Source organism: Falco biarmicus, chromosome 7, assembly GCF_023638135.1.
Source record: "Falco biarmicus isolate bFalBia1 chromosome 7, bFalBia1.pri, whole genome shotgun sequence".
NCBI classification, from domain to species: Eukaryota; Metazoa; Chordata; class Aves; order Falconiformes; family Falconidae; genus Falco; species Falco biarmicus.
The window spans coordinates 44,248,738-44,273,811 of record NC_079294.1 but is presented as its reverse complement, the minus strand read 5'-3'; the positions used below and the strand labels follow the sequence as shown (position 1 = coordinate 44,273,811).

The following is a 25,074-nucleotide window of genomic DNA, read 5'->3' as shown; positions in this document are numbered from 1 at the left end:
ACGAAGGCTTTACTTCACTAAAGCATAGCTTTAGACATTTTTCTTGGTTTTATGACCAAATATGCAAGTTAGCTGTTGATATTCAAATACTAAACTTATTTAGGAAGAAGTTACCTTATGCATACATGTAATGGTTGCCTGTTTTGAGTTTAACATGAGTAGCTGTCAAATTCTTCCAACTTCGCTATTTTTCAACTTCACCAAGCTCACAGAGATTCTCACATACATTTAGAACCAAGGAAAAAACCCTCCAAGAACAGTTACTGCATTGCAACACTATCCTAAAACACTCATGTATACATCTTTGTGCTTAGAGGCAAGCCACACCAAAACCTGAAGCTCATTAAATACAGCAAGGCCAAGCCTTAATGTGCGCAGAATTCACAGGCTAATGATCTACAAACTCACATGATCCTGGGGACTTTCAGCCAAGAAATTAAGAGCACTGTTTTAGGATGAGGATTATGTAAGAATTCAGCTATCTTTTATAGGGTGCTTAGGACTCTGTTACTGTTATCTCAAGAGGTGTAGATTTTTACTTCGAGATAGCTCGTGCTTTCTATGCCTCTTGCCTCCCCACCGAGGAGGGGCTTGACCACAACACTGAAATATCCCTATTTTAGAACAGCAGCAGCAACAAGACAAATCAGTGCAGCATCCTAAGCAGACGGGCTCTTTGCCCAAGGTCTTTCATGACTAGAGCAAGGGATTAAGTCTATTCAGAAGGGCACTTAAGTGAGCACATATTTTCCTACTGCTGAGTTACATTAACATATAAACTATAAATTATGCCTTTGAAAAACATTTTTCTTCTTACTTTCAGCTTCAGACATATAGTAGGGAAGATGATTTTCCATCATTGAAACTGATAAAAATTTAGTGGTAAATATTTAGGTTACTCTCAAGGAAGGAGGGAAAAAGGGAGGTCAGCAGGGACTATACTGGACAGAGGCATACTGAACTGGAACTGCCTTTGGAAAAGGACAACTGATTGAGATCAGCTTAGAAAGTAAACACCTGTACTTCTGAGGTACGACACCACAGCAACAACTCCACAAATTTTTTGGAAACAAATGTTAGTGGAGCATTTCAGTAGCTTCACCCTCCAGCTCCCTGCTCTCCCTGCCCCCCTGCAGTCTCAGCATTTAGGGAAGCAGGACAGGATCCTACTGCATTCTGAAAACACTACCTACCGCCCCCCTCCTAAACTGCTACCAGAAAAATAAATAGTATCAGCAAATACGTACCATATAGTAATCTTCTGTCAATTACAAGTCTCTTTATTTTGCCCTAGGCAGAATTCTGATCCAAAGCTGTTATGCACCTCTCCTGTTAACAACTTATCTTCTAACATATTCCCCCAGTTTTTCCTGTGTTCCATTGATCTGTATTAGAAATACAAAATAGTGCTCAAGTGCTCCCAGATGTCCACTTACTCACTTTTATATAAATGCTGGTCTTTCCTACTGCAAATTGGCTGTTGCATCTGACTGCCCACACAGGCTAAGGCAGAAAAAAAAAAAAAAATTAAGACAGCAAGTCCAGCTTAGGAAACTGATCAGTCAATTATGCCTTCCCATCATTCCACTTGAGAGCAGATTTGTATCTTTGCCTAGGATGCTAGAGAATTCTTGTGGGTAAAGAGTTCCACACAACACACTGCTCCTGCACGCTCATGCTGGAAGGTGTGAATGGGGATGAAGAGACATTCTACCAATTTTAAGATGCGTAAAATAAGTATCTCTGGTGGCAAATCTGACCACCTAAGCTGGCATAGACTCTGGAGTTGAAAATATTCCTTTACTACTTTATAAAAACTTCACAGTATGTCACAAGCATCTATGACTGGCACACAGCTCTTCTTCCAAGATGTGAAACAACTGCATTTTTGGTCAAACAAGTGACCCCTGCAGCCCGTGTTGCCTCCTGGTGGCAGGCAAGGCAGGGACGTGGCTCTGCAAGCCCCAGCTTGCACAGGCTTGGTCTCAAGCATTTGCTTTTAGCACCCTCTCGCTAGTGACCATCAAGAGCTATAAGCCCATCTCTAAAAAGCTTAAAGAACATACACAAACAAAGACAAGACCTAGACTATTAAATCCTTTCACTTACTAGCACCCCATAGCCTCAGTTTCCCCACATCTGCTTAGGGGCTAACAGGCTACCAGTTGGATATTTACACGTGAGCAAGCATGTGGAGGGTAACATTTTAGGAAGGCTTGTAGCCACACTTGCAGGAAATTAGAGATGTTTTTCAAATGGCAATAAACTGTATTGATAGACAAATGTGTATTTACTGGAAGATCAGTTCCAGCTGGGACAGTTCTCAGTTGTGCAACTTCCCGCTTTCTACTGACAGTTACACAGTCACCCTTCAAAAAATCCCCAACAGGCACAGGAATAATGTAACCAGAAGAGAAACTGATTTTTGTGGCTATTCTACCTCTAGAGAGGACAGTTAACTTCACAAACCCAACTTGTCGTCTTTTCCTCACCCTCCAGCTAGTTAGTAACTTTAAAGAGGAATTCCTCACCACGGTAGCATGATGGATCATCATGTTACAATTACTACATCTCAAAACAGGAAACTGATCCTTAATCTATGGTTCAAAAACACTTCTCACCCCCAACCACAAGTCTTCCACTAAATCTGCCTAAATTCTTTTGAATTTTGCACTTCACTTCAAAACAACAGCTGAAAATTTACAAAGCAGCCGTGTTACTGAAAGCTTTCATGGTATGCTGCACTGAGAGCTCTCCAGTTATTGCTCAACTATCAAACGTCTGACTATCAAAAAACATTTATTAGTGGAAATTTTGATATCCATACACTCACTCAACACTGTAAACCTGCCCAACAACCACAGTAAGAGCTATAGGCTGCACTTATAACACTGATATAAATTCTGAGGAATATTTTTAGCTTATGTAACAGACATACTTATTTTATAAAAGCTCCACCATTGGCTTGCATTAGTCATGTCTGCACTTTCTGACATAAAGTCTAACACAGACTACCCAGCACATCTGCTAGTACCAACTGCAACTCACTCTTCTGTAGCACAGATACTTACACCAGAAAACATCTTTAATTGCACTTACAGAAAACAATTGCAGGACTTTCATTACTTTAGCTCTTGCCCAGAATCTAAGATCTACCCATACTGCAAATCTTTAAACCCCTCACATCATCCAGCAGTGTATTGGCTCTTTGATGTATCATTAAAAACACCAGGCTAGCTTAAAAGCTATTTAAGGTAATAAGTTCTCCACAGAGGCTATTGATACAGATCTAAGTGTGCTCAAGTTCCAGCACAAATCTAACAGAAGACTCTCATTTTCTAACAAGTATCCTAAGAATGCCCCAAATTCATGCGTCTCTTACACATAATGTACGCACACACTTCTATTCGAACTTGCACAAAACTCTTGCTGTAGGCTGGTACAGCTAACACTTCACAACAGGACATGCACATTCCAGTCTGTTCTTATATGTAAGAAAAGCTTTGTGAGGTACTGTCTGTTGTTCAACTAGTACTAGCAAAATACTTAGAAAATATTTTGAAAGTGGGGGGAAGGGATGGTGGTGAACAATAGCACTGAAAATGCACTTGATTCTACTGACTTTGGTGTCTAGGTTTTTCTTCCAGAAAGAATTAAACATAAGGCAGTATTTGCACTTGTCAAATCATAAAATAGAAGATGTTAAAGGCTACAAGTCGGAAGAGCATCAGCACACTTCTGCAGGAGAGTACAGCCTTACTAAAGCACTGTTTTGTAGGAGTTAACTGTACAGATAATGCCAAGTAGTTTGGAAAGATACAGATTAAGCCTGTTTATCCAAGTGATGCTGCTGCAGTTGTGTTTTTCTTCTCAGGATTGGTGTTGACAAAAGCAACTTCAAAGCATTATTCCACTGTTTACACTAAACAAAACACTCCCCATACTATCCCAGCGACCTCCTTTCTGGGGAGGGGGGAAACAGACCTGTAATATTGGTTTGGCATTGTCTTTTCACAAACTATTACTATTACTTTGATATTTGCAAATTGACATTCAAAGGCGGGGTGGGGGTGGGGTGTAGACAAACAAGACATATCAGACTTTTAATCCCAAGAAAGATGATCAATCTGCTGACAGCACTTTCAGTCAGGTATAGAACTTACGTTCTCCAACTCAAAGTCTGAAAAAAGCAAAAAGTGAAGGTTGAACAGAAATCAATGTTTTCTGCATCGATATTGTGCTATTTGTATTAAAATGCTTTTATTCTTTTATCCTAAAAAAGAATTACCAATTTCATGTGAATAAAAGGACTGACTTTCTACAGGTAAAAACCTTGGAAGACATCAGGAATTGTCTGTGAAGTAGAAAAAAGGGTGGTTCCTGAAAAAATCCAGAGCCCACCTTATCTTCCTGTTTCTCAGTAACACAGTAACTGTACAGTCTCATCACCAGTCAATACATTTCCTTTCATATTGCGATCAAGGATAAGCAACACTGGTATTTGAGCACTTCAAGTGCAAACACATGTCAAACAGCAGCCTATCACTATCCTTATTACTAGTCTAATTTTTGTAACTTCTGGAAGAAGTCATTGCCAATATGTCTTGCAATGAAGTCCGTTAAGTCTTGATTAGCACAATCAACTCACACTTGCTTTCCAAAGAAACTTCTAGAGAAGTGAAGCAAGCACAGGTCCAGGGGCTTCCCCCTCTTCCTCCCCCCCAAGCAGCCTGCTTGCCATGGAAAAAGCTGACTTCAAGGCAAGCATATTACATTTCCTTCCCCAGGAGCTCTGCACCAAGTTCTTACAACTTCCTCATGAATAACCCAGAGGTGCAAAAGGAGTAAGGAAAACACAAAGAATGATTCTAGAAGGTCCGGGACTCATCTTCAACACAGGTTTAACAGCAACAGATGGAACAAGCTTGCAGGTTGACCTTTTAGAAGCAGACATTATAAAGCCATAATGGAAACCTTTACTGAAGAATAAGTGCTCCCCTTTTTGGGGTGGTGACGGTGGTGGTGTTTCTTTTAAACTTGAAGGGTATTCCAGCCACACTCACATGCAAAAACTTGTCTGCTGAACTCAGAGGCTATTCCATCACACAAAATTATAGGGATGCCCATCCTCTAAGCCCTCATTTTTGAGAGGCAAGCACCACTGGCGTAGCAAGTCCTAGACAAAAGCCTTCCCTTTGGAAACCAGGGCCAAACAATCACATTTTGTTAGGAATGCTGTGGAAGGCCAGGTTACATCAGCAGCAGATAGCAGAAAGCTGTTGAGCAAGTTGAAGCCTTCTATTTGAGAGCAATTACTGCAGTTATACTCCTTCTGGCCCAGTCACAAAAGCAAGACAATGTTTACAAACTTTGGAGCCCTCCTGTTGTGTGAGTGGAACTCTACCAGTTAGCCCCACCTGACAATCTTTAGGAAGCCTGCAAAACCAGGGGTGTAAGGGGGATATTTTTTGCCATGGTTAGCAGCCAACAGGCAGATTATCTCTGCCTACATGAGTTTGAACACCTCATTCCACTCCTACCCCAAACTAAGCCAAGTCAAAACTGAAGGGGGGTGCATGTGTGTACACGTATGGGGGTGGTAGGAGGAAACCTAGATGTCTAGACTATTAAGACTCATTTCATTGCAAAATGAGCACAAATAAAAACAACAGGTGAATAAGTTAGAGTCAGTCTTGGAATTGATACATGAAATTTAACATGCAGGTAGACTCACCTTCAGTTACAGAAAGTTACCCAGCAACTAGGTAGAAGAATCCTACCAACAACCAGTTGCATGCATCTAAAAGATAAAACAACTTCAAGGAGGAACTCAAAGGGGCATTACATCATCTATTTGGCAGTGCCTGGTATGTTCTGAAACAGGAGCATAGTGTGCTTTTTCCAAGGTGATAGAACTACTAGATCATGACATAGTTTACCAGATGATATATCTATAGGAAGATCTTCAAATGAAGGTTTGAAGATACTGTGATCTTGCTGCAATGGCAGAATGCAACAGGAGTTTCTCAGTATGAGGGGTCCTTGATATATCACAGGACAACAAACATTTTAGCTGTGGAGTTCTAAAAGTCATCTTAAGTCACATATCAGCTTTAGCTAATGCCTGTAGAAACAATGACCTATTTTCAGGTAGCTCACAAGAGGCCAAAATGCCGTATCTCCAACTAGAGCTCCTCAAGGGAGGACATTAACACAATCACCTCAGACCACATACAAAGTCAAGAGAAAGACCACTGGAGATCCACCCACATATGAGAAGCTAAACCATCAGAAGGAAAGACTCCACAACTCTAAGCAAATCTCAGCCAATTCAACCTTGTGACAAATGACAAGTCTTAGAGGCAGTATTTGTTCCCAATACCTCAGTACCGGCCCTGACATTTGACAGCACCCTGTCAGACAGCTGCTGGAGACAGAGCAGCACCCCTGAGTAAATGGGAAGCATGCACCTCACTAACTGTTTTTACAGTGCCAGAAGCAAGTCATTATCTTCTTATTTATAAGAGCTGTGTGAGATCTGACCAGGCAGTAGTCATGTCAAGACTCCACCTGAAGGAAAAACCTTGACCTGCTGGCTACTCTCAGCTCACAGGAGACTAAAGGTTCTAGATAGTCCATTCCTATTTTAAAGCTGTGCCTTTCACACTTACACACATAGCAGCAATGCTAGTCCTGTGGAATAGAAGTAATTCCTGCCTCTGCTTTTTGTAGCTATCTGCTCTTCATCCCCACCCTACTCCAACCCCCCTCCTGATTCCAGCATATACACATCTTTGCTGTACTCAGCTACATTAAGCTCCAACTCTGAAGTCCAAGCTGTCACCTGTAGTCACTTAAATTTGAACAAACACCATAGGACTGGCTTCCAAATAATTTTCCTTACACTTCCGGAACTAAACACAAAAAAGGCATCGGTGAAAACTTGGCTACTCTGGTACAAGGGGTCCTGTGATAGCTTGCCTTTGCTGAGAGCTTCCAGCAAGAAATGAGAACGGTATCTATGTTTAATGCCAATTTATGCTACCAGCCACCACATTTACCAGTGCTGTTGAAACACTTCTATTTTACTGCAAATGCTTCCTGCCTGTGGCATCTCCAGTCACATCCTGTGTGCCACAAGTCTCAACAAAAGTATTCATTTATAAAAGTAATCAATACATCAATGGCGACATAGATTATTTTTTTGTGCCAACCATATGAGCAAGCACAGAGCTCATGAAAAAAATAATGAATTTAATCTTACGCAAACGATCAGTAGCTACAATTTTATTCTAGTGACTAGAATAGTGGCATTCTAGGTGGTCTTTAAACTAGTTCTTAGGCTAACATACACAAAGTTTAATCTTACCAATTCTTTCTTTCTCTTTCCACAGTATCTTTAAGAATTCTTTGCACCAACTCTCATAATGGGAATACAGTATTTCAAATCTTGTCATTTAAGCTTCCAAGCTTGCTGAATGTAAACTGATTTTCAGACAGCCTCATATAACCCTGAGTTAATGACACCTGTAACTTGGTGGTTCTGAGCAAATTTGTATTGCTAATTGAGGTTTCACAACGTAAGTCTTGTGACCCGTCAATTCGATAAACAGCTGCTACTCCTTCAATCCATCAAAGCCATCTTGTATTCAGCATGTGAAGGGAACTCGCTTAGCTAGAAACAAGTTCTTTGATCAGATCGCAGTAAGAGATTTGCTTCCCATTCTCATCCATGTCTTCACTATATAATATTCAGAAGTCAGTTGCAGAGTGCACCGTGGCTAGGAGAGGTTAGAGAACAGGGGCAAAACCAAGGAAGACTACGTTCGGTGTTATGCCACTATGTGGTTCTGTAACTGAAGGTGGAGGGAAGCAGTGTGGGTTCTCCTGTTTTCCCTCTTGCAAGAGATGGGATGAACAGCACCCCTCAAGACAGAGATGTTAGAAATCAAAGGTCCAGAGAAAAGCAACAAGAAAGAAAATAGAATCAAGTTATTTCCATGAGAGGAATGAAAGTGTTGGTGAAGACTTCCCAGCCTAGAAGAAAAACAACAGGAGTATGTTATAGATGTCTACAACACTACAAAAGGCCCTGGGGATGGTTACGAACAGATCATCCGCTTACTTGTTCTTGAAAAGAACTAAAGGGCATCAAATTAAGCTTACAGCAGCCACGGTGAGAAGAAAAGAAGGAAGAGAAGATGGCACTTCATGCAAAGCTTGGCAAAATGTTACACAGAATTGCCCAAGTGGTTTTAAGAGCTTTGTTGATCCAAGGGCAGAATGGCACCAATACATAGCAGAGACCAACCACAACTAGTTCAGAAAGTTCCCAGGCTGAAAACAGAGCTTGGAAGAAAAAGAAAAAAAAAAATTCCATATTCTTGCCCTTTGCCTTCCATGAACATTTGCCTATGTTCCCTGAACTCTGGTTTCAGTACAGGTGCTGTTGTGAAGCAAGTATTCTGCTTTTCCTGATGGCTGACATTAAAACAAAAGTACAAAAAAAAATTACACTGTAGAATCTTGTATGCCTGTCTGAACCATCAGTATCTATCCCAGGGTAATCAAAATCACGACCAAGGAATATTTGAGGGGAAGACAGGGAAGCCAGGATAAGTAAAAAAACAGTTCTAAATTAGATTTATAATTATACCTCAGAACTCTGCTTTGAAAGCCATGACAGAAGTAGTCATAATTGAAAAATTTAACCAAGATTCTCCTTTCTGCAGTACTGAAGTGTCACATAAAATAATTGTAAAAATCACTAAAACATGTACACAATATATGCATAGCAAGCCATGTAACCATTGCAGTAGATGGAGCAAATGCTATTCAGAAAAAAGACAAGAGCTGAGCTAGACCTATTAATTGGGGGACCTTACTATGCGGAATAAACGTTTAAAGGACTGTAGGCTTCTGAAACTTCCCCTTGAGGAAAAGGTAATCACTCTTAAAAGACTGTCTGGATTAAGCCAGGTGACACAAAGCACAACATACTGTCATCCAAAGCCAGAGAAAAGAAATGCACAAATACAGCAAGCATTTATCATTTATTAACTAGCTGAAGATTGACAAGTGTCAAGTGAAATACTAAGCCTACTGATTCTATAGCAATTTTTCACATAAAAATTTGTCAGCACATTTTTGATAAAAATCATGGTTTAACCATAAGAAAACCAGTATTTGCCTTGGGGAAGACTAAACTGAGGCTTACACAGAAAGGTAACTGAAATAACTAGGCACTTCAGCTCCAAACTAGCTATTCTCTTTACAGTAGTCAAAACCAAAGCCAAAGGTGGCTGGAGCTTCTCCTAGTTACTCTTACTCCACTAAGAAAGTGATTCTGTAATGTGTATGTATGCCACTGAGCCAAGTATCACGGTTCTAGACAGACATGTTCTTCTACACTAGCTGAAGAGCAAGCAAGAAATAGTTCCCCATTAAAGGCCAGACCTCTCAGTCACTTAGGTACTAGTCTTTCTAATATGGAACAAACAGCTTTCAAAACATCACCTGTATTCTCCAAGAGGAATTAGAGGAAGAACAGAATAGGAAGGGTGAAGATTAGGTTAGCAGGACTGGCACAAAAGCTGTGAAGGCAAGAGTATTTGTGACAGTCTGGAAATAGCAGCTAACAAGAAAGAAGAAGTGTTAAGAACTTTAAAGCTGAAGTGGAACAAAAAGTAAAAATGTCACAGACTTACTGAAGTTCCCCTAACTTGACCGAACCACCTCAAAATGCAACACTGCTACCCATAAAACCTGTCTTCAAATATAGTAAGGAATCCTTGTCATTACTCAAGATTCCAGACAAACTACAGGAAGAATCATGGAATGGCTTGGATTGAAAGTGACCTTAAGACCATGTAGTTCCACCCCCCTGCCATGGGCAGGGACACCTTCCACTAGACCAGGTTGCTCCAAGCCCCATCCAGCCTGGCCCTGAGCACTTCCAGGGATGGGGCATCCACAGCTGCTCTGGGCAACCTGTGCCAGTGCCTCACCACCCTGATTGTGAAGAATGTCCTTAGATCTAATCTAAATCTACCATCTTCCAGTTTAAGGCCATTCCCCCTTGTCCTATTGCTACAGGCCCCTGTAAAAAGTCCCTCTCTGGCTTTCTTGCAGGCACCCTTTAGGTACTGGCAGGTGCTGTAAGGTCTCCCTGGAGCCTTCTCTGCTCCAGGCTGAACAACCCCAACTCTCTCAACCTGCCTTCATAGAAGAGGTGCTCCAGCCCTCCAATCATCTTCACAACCCTCCTCTGGGCTCACTCCAACAGGTCCATGTCCTAATTACATTGGGGGCTCTAGAGCTGAATGCAGTGCTCCAGGCGGGGCCTCCTGCGAGCAGAGGGGGAGAATCACCTCCCTCAACCTGCTGGTCATGTTTCTTTTGAAGAATATCCAGTCTCCAGAGCAAGCCAGATTAATTGCCTAGATTTCTAAAATATGATCCTAGATACTCTGCAGGGATATCTAGAATCTCCTGATAAAGGGAAACTGTAGATATATCTGCTTAGCCCTTTGGATCTGCCTCAGTAGCTCTGAGGCCAACAGTGGCTATAGGCTTAGTCCTGGGCTCAGACAACACAGATCCAGAACTTGAGCCAAGATCAGACTCCTTCGTGACCCCTGGAAACACATTTTAGACCAAAATGAACAGGGGTGGGGAAGAATTAAGACATTGCAGGCCTTCTGGAGCCATAACTATACAGGTGAACCTATTTCAGGTCAACTTTTTGCTTTGAACTTTTGCACACTGTCCAGTAGGAAAAAAAAATGCCCTAAACGTCTTTGTCAGTACCCACAAAAGACCTTCTCCTTCAAGTCTCTAACAAGTCATGGGAAAAGACTTCCAGAAACTCAATACCATTCAACAACTCAGTAAAACTGCTTTTCTTCTACATAAGGAAGCCCACCCCACCACACACACACCCCAATCTGCAAAGAGCATGGCAGATTTTGCCTGCATCTTGGAGGTGAACTTCAGATCTCCTGGACAGAGGCCTAGCACCCCACGAAAAGCTTTAGGCATGGAAAACTGGCCTCAAAAAGGACAGCTTCACCCAACTGTCAGCTCTTCCACAGTTGACTAAGCACTACAATGCTCTGCTCACACACAACCACTGCAGAAGAACAACCAACACTATAAAGAAGGGTGATACATACAGAAAGTAAAATCCAGGTGAAAACAGTCTTAAACCGTTCTGCTTTGTTTCAAACGGCTGATGAGAGCTAATGATGCACACAGAGCTAATGCAACCAGCAAATGCCCGCGCTCACAAGAAGCATTAGCCCTTCCACTGCCACAGCCCCCCTTCTGCTAGCTAATTTACCTAACACATCCATAAACATGAAACCTTTACACAATGTGATTAAAAATTAACTGATCTTTAAATATCCTTTGATATAGGTGTTAGCGTGTCTGTTCCATTGACGTTTTCTGGAAAGTAAGTGGGGATATAAGAAGATATAAGTTAGATAGTAGAAAAACCAGCCAATTACCAAAACAAAACTGTTGTAAATGTAACCACTACCAAAGCAATAGAATTTGGTATGGTATACTACAACCATACAAAAAGACAAGACAACATCCCAGTAGTTTACCCTGAGGGTAGTCAAACAAGTACCAGTTTGTATTGTACCTGTTTGAGAAAAGCAGGAAAGCCTAGTGTAACCTCCCCAGGTTTCACAGTTCTAGAGCAGAAGCAGCAGGAAGGGAAATGAAATTAACCCCACATGCATCAACCCTGCAAACCTGCTAGAACCTCAAGTAATAGCCTTCCCTTCCATCCTATTCAGGGAGAATACAAGGTGTTGATTTTTAATGAAGATCAGAAACTGAGATTAAATAAGAAGTTATACAAAAGAGAAAGTCTAGCAATTCCAGCAGATGTTTCTCTGCTAGTATCTGATTTTGGGGAGGGGGGGGAAGTCAGAAACCTGCCAGAAAACACAGGTTTAGATGGAGGGTCACAGGATTAAGTTTTAATAGATATTTTGCCTGATCATTACATAAAAGGAAATAAACAAGCTATTTACATTTTAAGATACTTTAATGACTTTGCCATCTATTAAGATACAGTCCACACTACCACTGCTGAAGCTAGCACTAGCAGTTCCCAGAAATCCACTGAGTTAATCCAACAGCAAAGAACAGAAGAAAGTATTGATGAAATTAGAGAACAGAGGAAAAAAAGCATTTTAGAAAGAGATGTGTACGAGTACAATACCATGCAGACAGCTGGGTACTCTCTTAACCTCATTTTATTAGATTTAAGCAGGAGCTTTCAGCTTTGCTACCACCTTTGAACCCTTTCAGACAAACTTGACATTAACCAAGTATCCACATTCTACTCTTTTTCTAAAGTTTTGGAAGAAATCCAAGATAAATTAAGCCCATTATACATACACTTTCTTGTTGCATTAAAGAAAGTGTAGCTAGATTGTCTCTTTTGAAGTGTATGTAACAACCATGAAGACCCATTAATGGTTAGTGCAAGATTTGTTTTATGCTAATGTTTAGAATTCAAAAGATGAGCTAGTAATTAATACTGGTCTTCCCCTCCCCTCCATGCGGCATGGATATTAGTGTCCTCTGGGCACTTTAAGCCATGCATCGTTATAATTTCAACTTGAAGTCAAGGGGGAATTAAACTAACTATGTAATAACATACTTTAATTATTGTTCTAAACACAGAACACCTGCATGCACTCTTTTGTATTGGAAATATGCATACTAAGAGGGCGGGCAAATACAGAAAAATAGATATGCCCCCAAGTTCTAAGCATGCAAAGTTCCCAGGAATAGAGAGTAGTGTTTTAATCTTAATCCTTTCAAATAATGTTAGCTGCTGACAGCACTGCAGTCCTTCCCTTGTTTTTGAAAAAGCAAATGCCCACAAAACTAATTCAAGCTAACGAGCCTAAATGTCTTGCCGAGGAAGAGGGGAGGCCCATCTGAGCCTCTGTTCCTAAGGGAGCACAGAGATTAGGGTACTGGTTTCTGAGCCCTCTTCAACGCTCTCAGTCCTATCCAACAGGGTCAACTCTGGAGCTAGCTGGGCAGCATCAGCCACATATGAAAGAGGACACACGAGGCAAAGGCAACAGCTGCCTGATCAAGCATTCACGGAGCTCCAAAAAAGAGGCATCATTTTTCTCCAGTGGTGTTGACTCCTAACACAGGTATCTGTATAGTTCACCATAAAGGAACACAAATGTCTAGGTTTTATTGCTACATGAGCTGTACAACAGCTTCAGCCAATTTGAACTTCACATTTTCACATGAAAATTATCAAACAGGTTGTAAATTTCCTCACAGTTGGTGACAAAAATGTTGTTCATCCAGAAAAAGGGGATAACACATTTAAGTTGTCCTTTGTTTAGGCCCCAAACTGAACACTAGTTCATTTTTTAATTTCTGCATATGCCAAAGAGGCTGACAAAGTGGGTTTTTTTCTGTTTGTTTCTCTATTTCAACTTTATAGATAGCTGCCCACCTTCCCTTATAACCTCCTCGGCTCTGAACCAGGACACTACAGACACAACCACAGCTACATTTGTATCTTGTTGTGTTCCATAAATTTACAGGAATAAGTTGAAAAGAAAAACAAGTCACCACTGTAAGAGATGGTGCAAACTCTTTCATGTAGATCATACACAAGGAACTTGAATAAAGGATTAAAGAGAGATTCTGCACACAGACATGCACACTTAGTTAAATACACATGGTAGCACCAGAGCTAAGCTGTGAAAAAAGTTTATAAGCATGTTCCTGAACAAATACTTGTATCATATTCCAGCAGCAAGACTGAATCTTCTGAACAGCACTTTGTGGCTACAGTAAATCTTTATCACATGTTTGCAGCACCAACCACTATGTTGTTTTTAATTACTATTAAAAATGAACAGCTTACAGCAGCAAATGAATGCAGCATACAATACATGTAGCCTACAATTCAAAGATACCTATCTGAATATATAAAAACCAAGACCTGATCAATCCCATCATAACAAAGCAGCATCAGAACTTTAATATAAAACCATATCTTTGAGATTAATATAAACTGGAAGGGATCTGATATAGCTTTCTTTTACCACAAAGCAGGCAAAACCCACAAATTGACACATTTTTGGAAGGAAAGCTTTAAGTGTAGCAAAGTACATGGAACAACCTTTGAAAGCAGGCACTTGCCCTGTAAATTTACTCTAAGCAAGTGAATTAAGAGTGCTCCTCTACTTTTTCCCTTCTCCCACTGACATGGATCTGGAAGCTATGAAAGGGAGATCATCTCAGCAAAACTTTATGTTCATTTCATTGTTGACCCCTAGTTACTTCTCTGGTGGGTACCAATATTACAGCCTTCCTCATAAGGATGAGTATCAATGGAGAATAGAATGAAGCCACATAAAGCAAACTAACATTAAAAAAACCCTGGAGACTAATTTTGCTAGTCCAAAGCTGGACTCATAACTCATGAATATGTACTAGTGAATACTTTTCAGTTTCTTTAATACTTTATTTGCCACTGACTCCTTCTGCATGTTCTGTATTCTCCAGACTCCTGGCAAGCTGAAGTTTCACAGACTAAGCCCTTAGGCTGGACTTTCAGGATTCGGTAGGGACAACCAAAATTATCATTGAGAGCGAGCTGCCACAAGTCAAGAGTATCTTTTCCTGCCAGCTAAAGGTTACTTTGTTTACCTTACATTTGCAGTGGCCTGGGAGTAGATACAAACAGCATGAGAAGATCTGTTGACATGCAACAATTTGTTCTGTCTAGACCCTATGACAATTATGACCTGACAGTACAGTTTTAAGTCCAGGACATGCAGCGTTAAAATAAAAAAAATCTGAACTCTGGAAGTTAACCTCTAAAGAATTGTCACCAGCTAGGTTTGAGCAACCACTTTACTCTTCACCTCTCACAGAGCAAGAGGAGATGCAAAGCAACTGCAAGCTATAAAGCACACAACAGTGAACTTACCACAGCTTAACAGCAATCATGAGAAGGCAATGCAGGAGCACTAAATATCTGACAACCAACATCTTAAGTGTGTATGCAAGTCTAAATATTCCAGTTTCTCTACCTCCTTCCCTTCCTCACTTTCCAATAGAAGCAAGTGCTGGTCTGTGTGGATGAACCATAGGAACAAGTAGTCTCGTCCAACAAAGGTCTCCAACAGCCAAATACAACATTAAAACATTTTAGGCCTATATATAAACATATGGTTTACACAACAGTTTATTACCAACACAGGAGGTGCCATCAGCTCATTGTTGCATACAAAACCCAATTATTAGTGAGGGGCAGCAGGTAGTTATACTTGCTCTTAATACTGCAAGTAAACACAGCCTGACTTCTAGACTTCAGTGATTCCATGCAGCCAGTTACAGTAAGAACTCCATGTTGCGATATAAGGAAAATCATGTTTATTGCAAAGTAAAACATAATTAGAACTATAAAGAGCACCTAAAAAAATTAGTATCTGTGCATTATATAAGAGAAAGGAACTGCCACTAAAGGCTGTTAAGCAGTAGTACAGGTTACCAGACCAATGCTATCTAAAATTGTCCTCAATGAATAGGAAGAACAGTAAGTGGTTCCAAAGCCTGCACACCCTAAAAAACTTGTACTTCAGTCTGGATTGGAGCAGATCAATGATGAAGCTATTTACATATTTCTCAACTTACTGCTTAAAGCACATGTAAGTCAAGCCTTCCAAGTATGAACAAGCTCCCTAATTAGAACTTAAGTTCTCCACTGAAACCCTGGACCTCTAACATTAAAAGTTTACATTGTGTTCAAGTAGACATTAAACTTTACAATGCTGTAAACAGAACTATACATATTCAGGGAAAAAAAAAGATTGAAAGAATCCTGTATGATGTCTTAGGTTAACTGCCAGCTCATGTGGTATTTTACTACAATTTGCATGTACAGAACTGCTTCTGAAGGAGTAAAGAAAGCTAGCTCTACCTGAAACTAGCATTTTTCAACCAGCTGTAGGACACTGCATCAATATTAATTAATACTGGCTAGTCACTGAAAGTCTGAAAACGTAAGATTTATCCAATTTGAACATTAGATGCTTAAAGTTACTTAAGCCAATATGTCCAGTGTACTAGAAAGCACTGGAGAGACTCGAGACCTAGTGGACTACCTGGAAGTAGAACAGTCATTGCAAGAACAATTTAAGTATAATAATAATCAAATAGTAGCAAACTGCACAAAAACTACCAGAACACATCCTGCTAGGAAAAATATATAAATATATATATATAAAATAAGGACTTTCAAGCCTGAAGCTGGATGTAAACAGATTACAGTTTACGTACTAATAGGCCAGTCTTATCTCAGATTTCAAAACAAAACAAAAACAAAACAAAAAACCCAGCAAAACTTCAGAGAATAAACACCTGTGCGTCTGTCCAAGGAGCATATAATTGGTTACTCAAGGACTATTAGGTTGTTTCTTAGCAACCTCTGCAAGCTCTAATCAAGTGAGACTAAGATTGTAATTCAGCCTTGAAATGCCTTGCCCCTTCCACCTAATATAGCATTGTCACTGCTATTGAGGAGCAGTCATTTCAACCACAGATAAGATCCATGCTTACTCTGTGTTTCAGCTGAGAGTTCCTCTTAGCACTTACTAGCAGATCTTCATGTCAAATACACTTTTTACACTTTATTTAGTATCTGAAACAGCAATTAATAAAATGGACCTTTAATGTTCTTCCTTTTTATACAAAATAAAGGTTAACTACAAGTCTAAGAAAAAAATCACCTTGGGAACAAAGTTTAATAAGGGAACATAAGCTATAGCTCAAGTCTTAAACAACAACATTTTACAACAGTAAAACATTGTCTGAATAGAATTACAAGAAAAATGTTTAATAGCAAAAGCAAAAGTAAAGATATTTCAGGTTAATAGGAAGCATTTACCTCAACGCTGGATGGTATTTAAATCTGGTGATGCTGAGATCTACCATGTCAAACACATTGCATTTCTAAAATTAAGTATCTTTGAGCAAAACTCTAGCCATCAGACTAGAAAAAAAAAGCCAAAGGCATCTGAGTAATTGAAAAAAACACTCAGCTGTTCAGTCCTAGTCTAGCATCTCTGCCATAGTATCAACAGACATATGACAGTCTCCATTTAAGACAGCAGTCTTAAAGATTAAGTTTTATAGAAAGTATTTTTCCTTATACAGTAAGCAAAGGCACCAAAAGTCTATGGTTAAATCAGGGACAGCCACTCCTCCATAACTCAAGATGATCTGCACGACAGCCATCACACAGCTCTCTTCAGCTCTCTCCCTCCTGACAGGTCTGCCTGGTGTAGAGCAGGAGTAGGCAGCAGCTATAAGGTCCCACAACCCATGGGAGGTGGAAGTTCAGCAGCTGTCTGACAGGACCTAGCACAGATGGTCTCAGCCACCCCTACTGGTTCATATCCCAACCCTGGGGGCAGCGGCATGGGGAGCAGTCAGTCCACATGTCTGCCTCCTGCTTGCAACCATTGAAGATGCAGCTCGAAAACCACCAAATGGTTATGGCAGACAGTACTGCCAGTGGTCACCTCCAGCCAAAGATCAACCAATTTTAGACACTCAGAACCAGAAGCCAGAGCAGCTTTCTGCCAAGAAGCCCAAACACATATCAGAGTGCTGAAGAGGAAAAGAATGGTGGAGTTACTGCCAAGGAACAGTGGCAACTACCCTTTGGATAAGCATCTGGCTAAGCATTAATATGCCAGAAGCAACATCAGTATATCCTTATTCCTCACTCTTTGAAGTAGCTTCCAAATTGCTGCTCCCAAACTCCTTCCAGATTAGAGAATTACTAGCAGCTAGAACTGGAGAGGACCAAGGGAAAGTAAATTGGTGTGCTAGCAGGAAAGTGACCCTCCCTTTTTATTCTCTTCAGTAGGCTGAGCAGCTCTGAACCAGAGCAAGCAATGCAAATAGGACCCACACAGAGTTGACAAAACATTGGCCTTGTTTTCAGAAGAGGGAAGGGAGGCTTTCAGGCACACCGTATTTTAAAGCTTCTGCAGGTGACTAAGTATATGATGTGATCATAGCTGCTTTATGAACTTAGAATAGTTTCTAAAGTATGTTCATAGCATGTATTTCAGAGCCAACACTCACACAAAGAAACAACTACAGGAAAAACAAATGAAGGAGTCAAACTACACAGAAAGGATGAATTCCACTCATCTCGCCTACATGCAGAGACCCAATGGTGCTGCTTAAGAAGGGCCAGACAGCCCACAGTTGCAGCACAAATGAAAGTAATTTTAAAGGTTTTAAAAAAATTTAATATTATCATTTACCTTGCATGTCCATCTCAAAAATAATCCTTCTCATAAATGAAAAAATTGTAGCAACCAATTAATGACAAAGATTAAAAATGCATTACACCACTTTGGCTTTTTTACATCCGGAAAACATAGTAGTTTTGCCTTATTTATTGTTTGACAGAAACTTACTTCGTTGCAGCTTCTGTGGTGATAAACAGTGAACCCTAACAGTAACTCAATGCCAGCTGGACCTGTGCAAGGAACGCAAGCAGTAGCATCAAACACAGAAGGTAGCTTCTAGAACAAAGCTTCTCAACATCTACACCAACAGATCTCCTTGAACTTCAACAGGATCGCTCAGAAAGTCTACAATTCAGTCAGAACAGGCCCAAGTGGGCCAAACATCACGTCTGGTATAAAAACAACCAATTATAGTGTCACCCTAACCAATTACATTAAAGATAAACCTGATTGTTTAAGATTAAAGCTACAAGTAGTCATGTCTTTACTAGACCTTTTGTATGCAATTTTTTTTTTGAGAAAACAGTTTTTGAAACCTCTTCAAAGTGCCCAAAGGCAGTAGCACAAAGTCTCTATCACACTGTGGTGCATGGAACATGCTCTGTTTTTACCTCACCCTCTTTTCCAGCTCACATCCTCTAGTGTTAAGAGTAATCCTGACTGCTTTAATACCTATTCCATTTTCAGTCAAAGATTTAATACCCACACCAGCTGTGTGGCCAAGAGTGTAGCATTTCACAGATAGGCTGGCTGGAGTACCTTCTGGAATAAAGATTAGAAAGTTGGTGAGAGGTGTATAAGCGCTCTGCTCTCAGTATCTGGGAGGTAAGGTAGTTTGTCTTCAAGTTTTGAGTTCAGCCTCAGTGTTTCCAATAAATAAGCAAGTGTTTATTTAAGGAAGCTTTGAAGGAGTATAAATAGAAGTGTTCTTTACTATCTGACCATCTCTGTGACATTCAAAAGCCCCCCCGAACTATAAGGTACAAAAGCTTAAATAGTTAACAAAATACTGTTCTCTGAGGCATATTTGTTTCAAAGACACATGAAATTCTAGGTTTAGCAACATCAATGTAAGAAAGATTAAGAGTGCAAAGAACATTTCTGCTTAAAATTAGAAGACAGATTTTCTATAGTTACATGAAACTTAAGTCTTTAGGCTTTCTATTCTGGGCAAGCTGCAAATAGTTGCTGGCACACACAGCATGCCAATAATAAATCCCTTTTTCAAAGAGGGGTTCTGAAGTGCTCACCATTAAGGCCTTGATTCTTTTTTAGAGGTGACACCTGCAGCTGCTATTGAAATCAACCAGAGTTGTCACTACCCAGCATTGCTAAAGTCAGTCTCTAACCCAATTAGCTTCTTTTAAGAAAGAGCATAACAAACCCCAAAAGCTACTCCTTGCATTCATGTCACCTGAAACTAAAGGGATATCATTTATATAATAAACCATTCCCCCAACCTCAGCCTTTCATTTCTCATGAGAAAAGTTTGAAGGCAAACACAGTACTGAGCAGGTGAAAGCGTAAGATTCCCCATCTACTTCCCCAAGACTGAGGAAACACCGATCCACATTTTCTGACCCACGACCTAGCTGTCCATGAATTGCAACAGGCAGGGCAAAGCTTTATGAGCACAAGCACTGCAGGCGTTTTGTCAAAAAAAAAAGAAACAGTTTGGCATGGCAGCTCCACAGCAGTCCTGGAGACTACTGACAAACCAGTCGGGCAGAGTCAGTAAGCAAGCACCAAGTTCAAGGTGGTAGGGAAGTGGTCAAGTATTAAAAAGGAAGTTTTGTGCTATCAGCAGAGCCCTCCCCACCCTGGGGAACGAAAAAAAAAAGTTAGGCTGCTGGCAAATAAGACATTAAACATTTATGTAGTTCATCAATATATGGCTATCAACTACATTATTTTTTCCATGCTGACTTCCTCTGCTAATGAGGTGGGATGCATGTGCATTACAACCCATCACTACACCAGGTCAATTTTACATTTTGGCATAAGATCTTGCTCTTTCTTCTTATTCCCTGCCCTCAGGTCTTACGTGGGATTGTGTTTGCATGCACTTAGGTTTTTTTAAGGGGAGTTTCAATGGAACAAAGTACAACTATTTAGAGGTAATGCTTGCTGTGTATCACTTGAAAATGCTTCATTTGTAAAATTCTGATCTTTTTCATGGTAAAAGCGTACCTACTGTTCCTCAGGTACAGTTGTGTACAAGTACCTTTTCCAGTGCTAAATGCCCTAACTTTAACCTGCCTAATTGAAGCATACTTGTCACAACTGGTTGTCATTCACACTGACAGGATGCATGTTTCCTCTATCAGGGAGCACAGAGTAATTAATCCAGGATATTTTTGTCACAAAGCCTCAAGATCCCGATCTTGAGCAGTGATGGCTGTGTTAAGACAGAAGGTAGACCAACTGTAGATCTACCAGCCAAACAAAAATAGACAAGAGCATTTCCTACAGTCAGGCTATCAAGCTCCCTACAGGCAACAAGGATCCCAGATAATGCACTTCACGGCTAGACACCTTCCAGAACCTCACCGCCTTGTTTTTTCAACGTAGAAGGACCAAGAGAACTTGATGCAGAATCCTGTACTGAAACAGACAACATCTGAAAGTGCCAAACACAACACTGTACCCTTTAAGTAATAAAAGCTGTAAGGTCAAGCATTCCTGCTCAGGTTTTGGCAGGGGAGGGGAGGGGTTGCTTTCTAAGAAATTCAACATTTACCACTGCAGCCAAGTTATCCTCTCAACAGCTTTACATATTTGATGGTTCATGCTCCTGTCTGTGTATGTTTTAGATCAAGACTGAACCCTTCCAGGCATCTGGATGAGACTCACACATGGACTGCACATGGATGAAACTCACACAGAGCCTGGCTATTAAATTTATGTACTTTCACAAATTCTTATCTACCTGAAAATTAACAGTCCTTCAGAAGTTTAGAGAGGTGCTATAATCACACTATAAATAGGAAAAAAAACACAAGATCAGTGCTTACAAAAATAATAAATCAGTTGCACACATTCTAGTGGGGAAGGCACTCTTTATCCAAGCAAGTTGCGAGGACTGCCTGAACCTCTTATGACCCCTACTTCAGGCAGGTACACAGAGTCCTAGCTGAGCACCAAGGAGAAAGAAGTGAAATTGCTGGTCTCCGTTACTTGCCTCCAAGGCCTTGAACTCTGGAGTTCACCTGTGGAGTTGAGTATACTGTACTCATACGTATATTGCACTGACTGTCACACTAGAATCTCAAAAACAGAGGAGCTGAGGGGAGATAATGATGTATACTGTAATACATGATTTCAACATCCACAACTAGTCAGAACAATTCTTCTATGTGACTAATTAACTGAAGTAATGGATGGCATACCAATATTTATGGTGCAGGAAAAGCTGTGAATTCCCTGAGGGAAGGAACAGGGTGGAGGAAAAAACCCACACACAACTCCATTTCGTGCCATCTTGTGAAGGAGCATGAAAAATGGTTCCACACACCCCATCCAGCAGAACATCTATAACTTTAAAACATCATCTTCAGAAGCAGCCTTCAATTAAACCCAAATCTAAAATCCTGCCAACAACCTAATCATTACTGATAAACATTGCTGCACAAGGTATTTCTGCAGCGTCAGTGTCTGAACAAACAGCTTTGTGGTAGAAAAAAAAATATGCTCAAGACTAATGAACCTAAACTGTGTAAGTGATCAGAATCACTTTTTCAAAGCTAGTTGAATTCTTCAGTCTTTTTTGTTTTAAAGTTGTACATAAATTTCAATTGTATCATTTGTTTGTTAACAATCTCAAATGAGCTTCAAGTTTTACAGCAGGAGGCAAAGAAAAAAATGTGAGGTAGGTGGGTAAAGAAGACAGCTGTATTGTTCTAGCTGTTCCTCAGCCTCTCCCACTGCCAGATTGCCGATGATATATCCCAAGGTAGCAATTTTAAGAACTTTTTGGCAATATCCCAAGTTCCTCTTGCAAATCAGAGATCAGACAAATGATATTAAAAAAAGACAGGAAATAGGAATAAACTGGATAACTGACACTGTATCAAACAGTGGAAGCCACTGAACTCTGGTACTGCAGCTTTACAGAAGAGATACCTTGTTCACATCTTGAAGTTTTAGCATGTAAAATTTAAAAAAGAAAAAATCAGCATGACAAAACCAAGGCAAAAAAACACCCTTCAAGATACTACTTGCCTTACAGCTACTGCTAGCTCAGGACACTGCAATATCAAACAGACATCAAGAAAACCTCCCTCGAGCAATGTATACACTAATACATTATTCTCCTTAAGTGAGGGAGGTATTCAGATGCGGTTCAGTAAGAAGCCCACATACACCAATGCTGGCTTTCATTAGGGTTGGATTTTGCAGTCTTACAAATCCAAACTAGAACTACTGAAGTAAGTCTTTCACTCACTGCCACCACCAAGGCAGATTTGTTTCAAAAGCGAAGGATGCAATTTCTGGTTCTCTTTAGTCTTTTCCCTTCCCAGCACATTCAATACAGGAACATTAATTTCATTTCGTTACTGGGGGTGTGTGGTGTGTGTGTGTGTCATACAAAAGACTATGTCTATATTGGCGTTTCTTGTTTGCAAACTTGAGTATAAAAAGAATATTTTTAAATTACCCCAGGGAGCTGAAACCTAACCATCTAACTCCATCTACTTCAAAAACCCGTTGCGTTACACTAGCATTACGATTAAGCCTCTCCTTGCAGGGTCTGTACAGCTTACATACAGTTGTGACGAAGATGCTGCTGCATTCCCCATCAACAGACTGCATAGCCAAAGTTCAAGATGTAACTACAACGTACAGGAGGGACTTTTTTCCATCACTGCATCCACAGACTGCAATACAGGGACTGTTTTTAAAAGTACAGCTACTCCACAGCTTATTTTTAGACTCGAGGGTGGGCAGGGAGAGTATTGAGTAAACCTTCCAAAAATCAGCCAGCCACCCACTAAACTGCAGTGGCACTATATAAATAAATTACTGGCTGCTTTGCAACAGCTGCAAAAAACACAACCAGTAGAAAGAAAGACCAAATATTTCAAGTCCTTTAAAACACTGGAGGCAATGATACAAGAAACAGCAACAGACAGGGTACTATATGCTAGAGATGCTGTGGCCATTTACCTGCAAGAGGCAGGTCAAACAGGCCTTTCTTAGGACTGGATGAGCATAGAACAACAATATCCAGCTGCAAGGTTAGAATGTGCTTATTCCAACAAAGAAAACCCAAAGCAGGCTGGGCTTGGAGACCTGCATTGCAAGGATGATCAAACTCTCCTGTTTCAAGTGGCAATACTAGAAACTGGCAAAATAAAAGCATGAGTTAAGTTACCTTTACTTCCTCACACAGATAACTTATAAAGCGTGAGGTGCTAATGTTACCAAAATCTCCTACAGAGGAGTTTATGATTTCACCAAGCCTGTACTAAATGGTCGATAAATAGGAGAAAGCATTTTCCCTTTGATCTTATAACTTAAGAGCAAAATTCTGAATACCCTGTCTTTATGGTATTGGCTATATCTATTAACGGGAATGCTTCCAAACTCAACAGGCCACAGGACCAACAAAGGCAATTAAAGAAATTGCCCAGCTTGGCAACCAGAATGCAAGTGCCTCTGTGCAGAGATTTTTATCGGTTGTACCATTTTTTTCAATCATCTGACCTCTGCAAAACCCCTACCTTCAAATAGCAGTCAGTTCTTAATATAGGGTGCACAAGCATCAGGCTGGAGGGTCCCTGGTAGCACAGAAAGTGATTTTAAACGGCCTGGGTTCCTTTAGCATGAAATACAAGTGGGCAGGTTTGTCCCTGGCCATTATTAGCAGTAGCTTGGCAGGCAGCAGAGATCCTGCGAGCTGCCGGGAGGGGCCGGCAAGGGCCATTTCACGTTAGTCACCAGGTGCCAAAGGTAACCCGCAGGCTCCCGATACTCACCCCCCCTGCTGAGCCAGCGCGCTGCACCACCCCCGCTCCCCGGTGCCTCCCAACTTGCCACCTTGCACCCCGCGGCCCACTCGGAAGGGCCGAGAGCGGCAGCCGCGAGGCTCCCTGCAGGAGCCCACCTGCCTGCAGCCCGGCCCGGCCGCTCGCCAGCCCGGCCCCCGCGCCCAGCACCCCCGAGCGGCAGAGGGCAGCGCCCCGGCCCCCGGGAGCGGGCCCAGCGCCGGCTGCAGCCCCCGGGGACGCGCCCCTCGGGCAGGCGGGGGCTGAGGGAGCGGACTGGGGGCGAGTGACGGCCCCCCCCGGGATCCTGCGGGCCGGGGGCAGCACCAGGGTCCCGCACGGCCGCAGCTCCCGCCGCCACCAGCCGGGGCCCGGAGCCGGTCTGTGACAGGATCCGAGCAGGGCTCCGCTCCGGAGGGGGCAGCCCCGGCCTCCCCCCGCCGCCCGGGGGGCGGAGAGCGGCGCGCTCGGCCCTGCGCAGGTGTGTGGGGGGCGGGGGTGCCGCCCCAGCCCTCACGCCCACCGCCGGCGGCTCCCGCCCCTCCGGTCCCCGCGCGCGCCGCCGCGCGGCCCCGCCCGCGCCCCGGGAGGGGCGGCAGCTCGCGCCCTTCGCGAGCCCCGGCACGCGCCCCGCGCGCCCCCACCTGCGCCGCCCGGCAGCGCCCCCTGCCGGGGGCAGCCCCGCGCTGCGCAGAGCCGCGGGGGCTCCGCGGCCCCGGGGCGCGCTGCTGCCGTCGGGCTTCGGCTTTCAG

At 41.8% G+C, this 25,074-nt stretch overlaps 1 protein-coding gene across 1 annotated transcript in view; it reads right to left on the bottom strand.

The window, feature by feature from the left end:
* The window catches only part of JAG2 (jagged canonical Notch ligand 2), a 72,505-nt gene that overhangs the window by 46,151 nt on the left and 1,280 nt on the right, over nt 1-25,074 (bottom strand). The window lies entirely within an intron of this gene.